The following is a 10000-nucleotide window of genomic DNA, read 5'->3' on the forward strand; positions in this document are numbered from 1 at the left end:
AGTGAGTGAGTGAGTGAGTGAGTGAGCGAGCGAGTGAGTGAGCGAGTGAGTGAGTGAATGGATGAATGAGTGAGTGAGTGAGTGAGTGAGTGAGCGAGTGAGCGAGTGAGCGAGTGAGTGAGTGAGTGAGTGAGTGAGCGAGTGAATGAGTGAGTGAGTGAGTGGGTGGGTGGGTGTTTGGGTGGGTGAGTGAGTAGTGAGCAGTGAGTGAGTGAGTGAGTGAGTGAGTGAGTGAGTGAGTGAGTGAGTGAGTGAGTGAGTGAGTGAGCGAGCGAGTGAGTGAGTGAGCAAGTGAGTGAGTGAGTGAGTGAGCGAGTGAGTGAGTGAGTGAGTTAGTGAGCGAGTGAGCGAGTGAGGGAGTCAGTGAGTGAGTGAGTGAGTGGGTGGGTGGGTGTGTGAGTGCGGTGAGTGAGCGAGTGAGTGAGTGAGTGAGTGAGTGAGTGAGTGAGTGGGTGGGTGGGAGGGTGAGCGAGTGAGTGAGTGAGTGAACGAGCGAGTGAGTGAGTGAGTGAGTGAGTGAGTGAGCGAGCGAGTGAGTGAGTGAGTGAGCGAGCGAGTGAGTGAATGAGTGAGCGAGTGAGTGAGTAAAAGTGAAATGAATAATAAATGAATGAATAATGAGGTGAGTGAGTGAGTGAGCGAGTGAGTGAGTGAGTGAGTGAGCGAGTGAGTGAGTGAGTGAGTGAGTGAGCGAGCGAGCGAGTGAGTGAGCGAGCGAGCGAGCGAGTGAGTGAGTGAATGAATGAGTGAGTGAGTGAGCGAGTGAGTGAGTGAGCGAGTGAATGAGTGAGTGAGTGAGTGGGTGGGTGGCTGTTTGGGAGCGCGAGTGAGTGAGTGAGCGAGTGAGTGAGTGAGTGAATGAATGAGTGAGTGAGTGAGTGAGTGAGCGAGTGAGTGAGTGAGTGAGTGAGTGGGTGAGTGAGTGAGTGAGTGAATGAATGAATGAATGAATGAGTGAGCGAGTGAGTGAGTGAGTGAGCGAGTGAGTGAGTGAGTGAGTGAGTGAGTGAGTGAGTGAGTGAGTGAGCGAGCGAGTGAGTGAGCGAGTGAGTGAGTGAGTGAGTGAGTGATGAATGAGTGAGTGAGTGAGTGAGCGAGTGAGTGAGTGAGTGAGTGAGTGAGCGAGTGAGTGAGTGAGTGAGTGAGTGAGTGAGTGAGCGAGCGAGCGAGTGGTGAGTGAGTGAGTGAGTGATAAATGTAAATGAATAAAGTGAGTGATTTGAGTGGTGAGCGAATGAGTGAGTGAATGAATGAGTGAGTGAGGGGAGTGAGCGAGGAATGAATGAATCAGTGAGCGAGTGAGTGAGTGAGTGAGTGAGTGAATGAGTGAGTGAATGAATGAATGAATGAATAATGATTGAATGAATGAATGAATGAGTGAGTGAGTGAGTGAGTGAGTGAGTGAGCGAGTGAGTGGGTGGGTGAGTGAGTGAGTGAGTGAGTGAGCGAGTGAGTGAGTGAGTGGAGTGAGTGAGCGAGCGAGTGAGTGAGTGAGTGAGTGAACGAGTGAGTGAGTGAGTGAATGAATGAATGAATGAATGAATGAATCAGTGAGCGAGTGAGTGAGTGAGTGAGTGAGTGAACGAGTGAGTGAGTGAATGAATGAATGAATGAATAAATGAGTGAGTGAGTGAGTGAGTGAGCGAGTGTGTGAGTGAGTGAGTGAGTGAGTGAGTGAATGAATGAGTGAGTGAGTGAGTGAGCGAGTGAGTGAGCGAGTGAGTGAGTGGGAGTGAGTGAGGAGTGATGGGAGTGATTTGAGCGAGCGAGTGAGTGAGTGAGTGGGTGGGTGGGTGTTTGGGTGGGTGAGTGAGTGTTTTTGAGAGCGTACATGGTTCCAGGAGTAGACGTAGCCGTCGGGGTTGAGCAGCGGGACGACGCGCCACTCGGCATTGCGCAGGAGGGACGGCTCTCCAGCAGGCGCTCCCCCAGGTACAGCGCCGGGGCCGGGGGAAACCCACCCCCTCGCGTGCGCCCCTGCAGAGAGAATTGCTTGGCTCAAATAAGACCCTTTTGGTACATATCCTTCATTCTCTATAGAAATGATTATTCGTTAAATAACGGATATTCTTTGCATCGGATTTGTTGTAATACATACCGATTCAATGAATATGACAGGCTTCTCATTTTTTGCGAGAGTTATGTTCCTTTTAAATTTGTGATAAGGTATATGGGTCTGTCCTCGTTGCTACGACCAAGCTCCTCTAAATTACCTTATCTGGGTTACTTGCTGGGTAATTCTTCTATGTATGACATTATCTGTAATCATGGAGGAGGTTTACTGTATTTCTTCTGTGTTAATGGTACAATGATAACACATGCTAAATATCCTGCATCGGCTGAGGGGCATACGGAGAAACATATTAGATTAATGTACGGCACTTGAGAAGCCAATCACCGCTTGGGGAAATCGATTAATTATTTTTTCTTTTCATATTAGGGAAAGAAAAACGACGACAGAGAAACCCTACATTTAGAAGAAGGAAAGAAAAAAGATCAAAGAGAAAAATGAGACAGTTGGCGTCTTGCTTTATGTCGTTTTTTTCGAGAAGACAAGGGAGACAGATATTGCAGCAGTCAAAGAGAGGGAGGCAACGTTCGGGAGAAGCGGGAAGCACAGTATTCTGAGTGTCGAAGGTTTCAGTACTCCGTTGAGAGGCGGGAGGATGAGATGAATGGAATCAAACTAGATGTGGGGCATCGCTACATAGAAGGACGAATGAGTTTCATAAAAACTTGAAGGAGTTGCTCAAGAGACAAGCCCAGCTCTCCTGGTGATGATGGCATACCAATTTCTTTACCAGTTAAGCAGAAATGGTACCCACCATCTTCTGAGTTTATTTAATGTGGCATGGTCTCACTGCAAGTTACCTACAACTTGGAAGCATGCACGCAAAATTCCAATACCCAAGTCTACAGACCGGACTGCTTGCAGGCCCATATCCCTCCTTAGCTGTGTTGGAAAAAAAACATGGAATGAATATTCCTGAACAGACTAAGATACAGTATACCAGACCCTCACCCTCACCTTTATGCACTTCACAAACATTTAAGCACCTTAGACAATATTATCACTCTACGATCCCTCCATGACGCCCCAAAACCATCTTAGCCATGTTAGACTTGAAGAAAGCTTTCGAACTTGCTGATCCTACTTCTATCACCGCAATTCTTGCGGAAAAAGGAGTACAGGTCAGATTACTAGGGTGGGTCCAGGACTACCTTACAGACAGATCATAAGTATCCTGTCAAGGACACTCATCCCGCATTCTATATTTTGAAAAGGTTACACCATTAGCCCTTTCCTATTTAGCCACTGGTGAGCATTGGTTCAACTTTCTTTTCAAGCAGGTACAAAACTCTTCGCTTACCACTGATAACCTTCAGTTAGTATTCACTGGCAACACAGATATACACATATTGAACATGCACTTGACATCATATCCAGGGAATGCAATTGATCAGACTCCGGATAAACCCTACTAAATCTTCAGCCATTTATACTTCTGGCGACCCCTGAACCTCCCTAGCTATCCAAGATAGTATCATACAACAGGGAGAGATAAACAAAATTGCCTTAGTCAACATTTGTATGAGCCCACTTCCCACATGGTTGATACCCTTCTCCCAGGCCATAATTACTCCTCTGCCAACAAGAAGGCACACTGTTAGTTCCACAGGGTATTACAGAAAGTGCTGACTCATAAACAATTCAATTCCAGCAGTGAGATAAAACTATACATTCTGTAAAAACTACTCTACTGGGAACTCTGCAGCTGCCAGCCAATACCCAACTATACTGCAGCCTGAGACTATCAGACAATTGCTCTCTCTTTGGGTTGAACTCTATCCAATTTCAAAGCACTTTTATGCTCTACCAAGGACAAGAGCACGCACGCAACACACACACACACACAACACACACACACACCACACACACACACACATACTGACCCTTTCTGCAGTTAAGCAATCAGATGTTTCCCTTCAGGTGATATCTACCTTATCATATCTGCTATAGCTAAACTCCAGCAACTAGTCACAAGATATCAAAGCGTCACTCTTAGTTGGATTCCAGGTCACACCAACATTACCGGAAATGACAGAGCTGATCAAGCCGCATTCTCTGCCTATTACTGTAGCTATATCAATACTGTTATTTCTCCTAGCTATCGCAGTTGCGGAAGGCTGCACACAGACATATCTCATTAGAAAGCAGGCTAGAACATCTAGTCTGGGTATCCAAAGACTCTCCTTCAGCCATTTGGTACAAGGAGGTTACCTCTTATGAAAGACCATTCATTGCAAGAACCAATACTCGTAAAGAGGCATTCATTCTCCACAGACTACGACTAGGATATAGGTGCACTTGGGAGACAGTAGAGAGGAACCCCCGAAAATGTCAACATTGCGAAGCTCTGCCATCTGAGCCTCTACTTTCTTGATTCATTCTACAGAGAATTCGTCCTCATAAATTTTCCCTTGAGAACTCGATATGGCACTTTGCCTGGCATACAGATATCAACAGTTCCTCTTTGCATCTACCCTCTTAGACTTGTTCATTCAACATCCTCCTCACAAGTGAGGAACGTTATCGTCTTGCCTCTTACAAGCTATCATTAATTCAGTTGCAGATGTTCCTCTTATAAATCAACTCTTAGCCTTAATTAATACTCCACTTATGCGAAACCCGGTCTGATCAACAAATCTATAATAAATAAATAAATAGATAAATAAATAATAATAATTACTCAAGAGAGATAAATATATGATCTCTTCAGAGCACGATAAGTTTTTTTCAGGAGCGGAGCAGACTGTACAAATGATAGTGATTTACAAATTCATTTTTAGTATAATGAGATGGGAAGATAATGATTTTTTACTTTTTTTCTGTTATGACGACCAGTTGGCAAAAGAAACAAAGAGATGAGGGAAGACTCTAGGGTAAGGCAAGGAATGAAGTGTAATGAGAATGCATAGTGTAATCCCCGCAGTTTGATAACGAGGAACGTCAAAGAAAAGAAGAAAAATATGAAATAGCAGGAATTAACACATGCAGTGGAAACTTCATTTATGAGTATTATTTATGATTATAACAATTACAAATTTCAAATGACCAGAGAGACTTTACAGATCACTAGTATATATGGCCTGCTAAATTCAAAATAGTGGTGAGACCGAAGCGAATTTGGCTGAAGTGTTGAAGAATATTACTGATTAAAAAGTAGATCAGTGGACAGAGAGCAATGCGACCATTATCTTGAACTTCTCCAAAAAGAAAGAATGATACTTGTTTTGAACACAAGTACAAAAATAAATATGATATGCTTACTTCTTTGTAGTTCATGTAGCGATCAAAAGTAACGACGCCCTTCGGGAGTTCCACTATTTGGCCATAAGGAAGAGGGGTCAACAGCAATCTGTTGGGGCGAAAGTCAAGATCAGAGAAACACAAAGCTTAATTAACCTTAAATAACCCGCACCCTCACTCTCTCTCTCTCTCTCTCTCTCTCTCTCTCTCTCTCTCTATATATATATATATATATATATATATATATATATATATATTATGTATATATATATATATATTTATATTTGTGTGTGTGCGTGTGTCTGTATGTGTGTGTGTGTGTGTGTGTGTGTGTGTTTGTGTGTGTGTGTGTGTGTGTGTGTGTGTGTGTGTGTGTGTATTCAAAGAGAGAGATAAATATACATACATACATACATATATATATATATATATATATATATATATATATATATATATATATATATTAATATATATTCTGAAACAATTATGAGAGGTGCTCTAGAGAATTTTGAAGGAACTGTGGATGTTGGAGGATACAAAATATCAAATCTGAGGTACGCCGATGATATAGTTTTGATTGCCAGCAGTATCACTAAACTACAACAACTACTAGATAAAGTTAGAGAAGCAAGCGAAAAGGCTGGTTGTTCTTAATGCCAAGAAAATAAGATCAGAAGATTCAAAGATAACCGGCAATGAACAATGATGACCATGTTACAATCAATGGAATGATTGTGGAAAATGTGAAAGAGTTCACTTATCTTGGAGCTGTTTTAACTAATACATATGATGATTCACCGGAGATAAAAAGAAGAATTACCATTGCCAAAAACGCCACAATTGCTCTCAATAACATCTGGAAAGACCGAAGCATTACCTTACGGACAAAGCTGAGGTTATTGAACTCATTTGTTTTCCCAATTGCATCATATGGTTCTGAGTGTGGTGCTGAAGTAGATAGACAGAAAAAGATCAATAATTTTGAAATGTGGTGTTACAGACGAGTACTGCATATTAGCTGGACAGAGAAGAAGACGAATGATGAAGTGCTGAGAAAAATAAATTGTAAAGACCGACTGTTGGACATCTTGAACAGGAGGAAATTAAAGTTTATTGGTCATGTAATGAGAAGTAAAAGTATGAGAAAAAACTTGCTGACAGGGATGGTGATAGGAAACAGAGGAAGAGGCAAAACCAAAGACAAGACTGAGCGACAATATCAAAGATATTTGCGGGCTGTCGATGGTACAAGTGGAAAGAAAAGCGTAAGATCGAGTTTAGTGGCGAAGGATGGTGGAGAGGTCCACGGCTGCTCAAACATGAGCATACCGTTATTGATGATGATATATATATATAATATATATATATATATATATATATATATATGTATGTATATATACATATATAAAAGTATACATATATATACATAAAAGTATACTATAGATAGATAGATAGATAGATATTGTTAGTTTGCAAACACATGCATTCACATCATTTATATGTGTGTTTGTGTGATGACAATGAAGATACCAATGATAATAAGGATTATTATCATTATTGTTATTATAATCATTTGCTGTTGTTGTTGTCATTGTTACTATCATTGTCATTATCATATTCATTTCTTGTCATTGCTATTAATATTACTACTACTATCATTATCATTATTGTAATCATTATCATTACTATTAGTAGTAGTAGTAGTAGAGTAGTAGTATCATTATCATTATTAATATTACCATTATTACCATTATTATTGTTGTTACTGTTGTCATTATATCATTGCTATTACTAGTAGTAGTAGTAGCAAAATTATGATTATTATTCTTTTGTTGTTATTATCATTATTATTATTTTTATTTTTATCATTATTACTATTATTATCATCCTCATTACTACTATCTTTATTAGCATTATTAGCATTATATCGCCGATCACGTGCTAAAGTGTTTATTGAATTTTGGCCAATTCTTATTAGGCATTCTCATTTCTGCCAGAAAAACGCGAGGAAGTCCACCCACTGAGAGAGATCTCGACTCTGGACTCGAAAGCCACGTCTCATCCGCTAGTTTCTGTTGAAAGTGAGGCAGCTCATCTTGGGACACGGCCAATACAGTTGCTCCTGTGCATGTAAAATGGTAAATATTGGTAGCATTATTACTACCTAACAAAAGATCTATATTTAGAATGATATTGGCAATTATTATCATTACTATTATCATTATCAATATCATAATCTGTATCATTATCATTATCCTCCTCCTCCTCTCCTCCTCCTCCTCTCATCATCTCATCATCATCATCATCACATCATCATCATCATCATCATCATCATCATCATCATCATCATCATCATCATCATCATCATCATCATCACCATCTACATTATCACTATCATCACCACCATGAATGTTATCACAGTTAGAGATAATAATAATAACGATAATCATAATAATCATAATAGAGGCATGGCCCAAATAGGAACATGCGTAGGCATCAGTAATGAAGCATAATACTCAAACGAAGTACAGTACACAGTGCTATGTTTGTGCTTTCTCATCCGAAGATCACATGTATTCAAGCTCTGACCTTTTTCTCTGTCGAAGCTGAGGAAGTTTATGTGGCTGGGGCGTTCAAAGTTCTGTAGGTCGGATGACATCACCTCCAACACGGCCCACCTGCAACAACGCGCCTCGGGTAAAACGCTTGCATGAGGAGAGCATTACTCTGGCCCTACTTACTTCTTTTTCCTGTGCGCTGAAGAAAGGCAACATTTTTGTTCTGTTTCTTTATATGATTCTCATTTAAACCTCGTTAGTCTGACTGTAATGAGGTGATGATTTACATTTAAGAACAACAGTGTGACACAGCTGTAAAAGAAATATAATGTGCATAAGGTATAGATCTTAAATGGCTTATAAGGCTTTTTGATGTGTGTATATAGCTTAAACTCTTCAATTCTTTTTTAATTAGAATATAGAAATACAAAGGCAATTAATACGATGTTCAAACCAACCGCCCAGGAAAAGCTACATTAAAAAGAAAAGCGCTGACCTGAGCAAAACCTGCCTTTACAGTTAGCCAGCGAAAATTCGTGTTCTAATGATTTCTTCTCTTCCTACGCAACCTGTCTCTTCTTGTTAACTCACCTGCATAGGCGTGGTCGGCCACCGGGCCAGCGCGCTGACCCAGGGCAGCCGCAGCCAGAACCAGCTGGCACAAGCCTTCCCACAGTCTCATCTTCAGCCTGCAGGAAATGGCCAGCCAATATTATTAGTATTTCAACATCATGGTGCACACTGCCACACAAATCAACGTGCACACACGCATACACACAGAAATACACACACGCACACACACACACACATACACACACACACACACACACACACAACACACACATACACACACACACACACACACACACACACACACACACACACACATACATATATATATATTATATATAGAATAGATATATATATATATATATATATAATATATAATATATATATATATATGTATATATATATATATACACACACACAACACATCACACATATATATATATATATATATATATATATTATATATTATATATATATATATATATAGTGTGTGTTGTGTGTGTGTGTGTGTGTGTGTACTGTGTGGTGTGTGTGTGTGTATGGTGTGGTGTGTGTGTGTGTGTGTGTGTGTGTGTGTGTGTGTGTGTGTACGTGTGTGTGTGTATGTATGCATATATATACACAAATATTTTATATAAATAAAATATAAATCATATAGATATATATGTATATACATACATTTTTTCATACATATATACATTCACATACTATGCATATTCCTTTTCATTCATTCTTTATATGTATACATACATTACATAAATATTATATAAATTCATATCAATTATACAAATTACACATATAGATAGATAGATAGATTTACATATTACATAAAATACATTTATATACATATCACATTCATTTTCATTCATAAAATTGGAATGATCAATTGGCTGATCAGCCGTGGCATCCCGAAAATTTGTAATGGAGTCAGGAGCTATGAAACAAGCAAAGTAAAAGCCCTCCGTTTTTTCTTTGCTCGCAATTCCATCAAACTTGGAATGCTATCTCTGCTGTGTATTCATATTCGTGGTGTTTGTGAACTACCTGGAACAATGCAGTTGACTAGTCTTTATACTGGGGTTGCTGACCAAAGATCCTTCACCAGGGGAAAGTAGTTGTTTAGGTAGTCACTGTTGGTGGTTCTCAACCCCCATCATATTTACTATAGACTCATCCATTACCGAATATATGTTTGACTTTATCCAATATAGCAAATCCGATGGGGCGCGTGCACTTGACATCATATCCAGGGGATTTGTGTGTTCATTCGCGCAGGTGTGTGGTGTGTGTGTGTGTGTAACCCAGCTTTATATATGTGATGTTGCTGAAATGTGTATGCAATGTTATTTCTATTTTTTCTGTTATATTCTACATGACTTGCGTAATCTATGTATTGGGTCACATGCCTATATTCCACACACACACACATACATATAAGGGGTGTCCATTGCTTTACCTGTTTGTTCGTCTCTCGTTGCCACACTAGACATTCCAATGTTGTGTTGTCTATCCCCTTCCACAGAGCTATGCATTGTTGTAACAGTACCTTTCCTCACCAATG

The 10000-nt window shown here is 40.0% G+C and overlaps 1 long non-coding RNA gene across 1 annotated transcript; it reads right to left on the reverse strand.

Annotated features, from left to right (window-relative positions):
- Positions 1–2216: 2216 nt before the first annotated feature.
- On the reverse strand, positions 2217–7355 carry LOC119580943. The gene is made up of 3 exons (XR_005229414.1): positions 7333–7355; positions 5333–5420; positions 2217–2259 (listed from the first exon to the last, which is right to left on the reverse strand). It is a non-coding gene; the product is annotated as an uncharacterized LOC119580943 (long non-coding RNA).
- Positions 7356–10000: the final 2645 nt, after the last annotated feature.

The sequence above is a fragment of the Penaeus monodon genome, chromosome 14, assembly GCF_015228065.2.
Source record: "Penaeus monodon isolate SGIC_2016 chromosome 14, NSTDA_Pmon_1, whole genome shotgun sequence".
NCBI lineage: Eukaryota > Metazoa > Arthropoda > Malacostraca > Decapoda > Penaeidae > Penaeus > Penaeus monodon.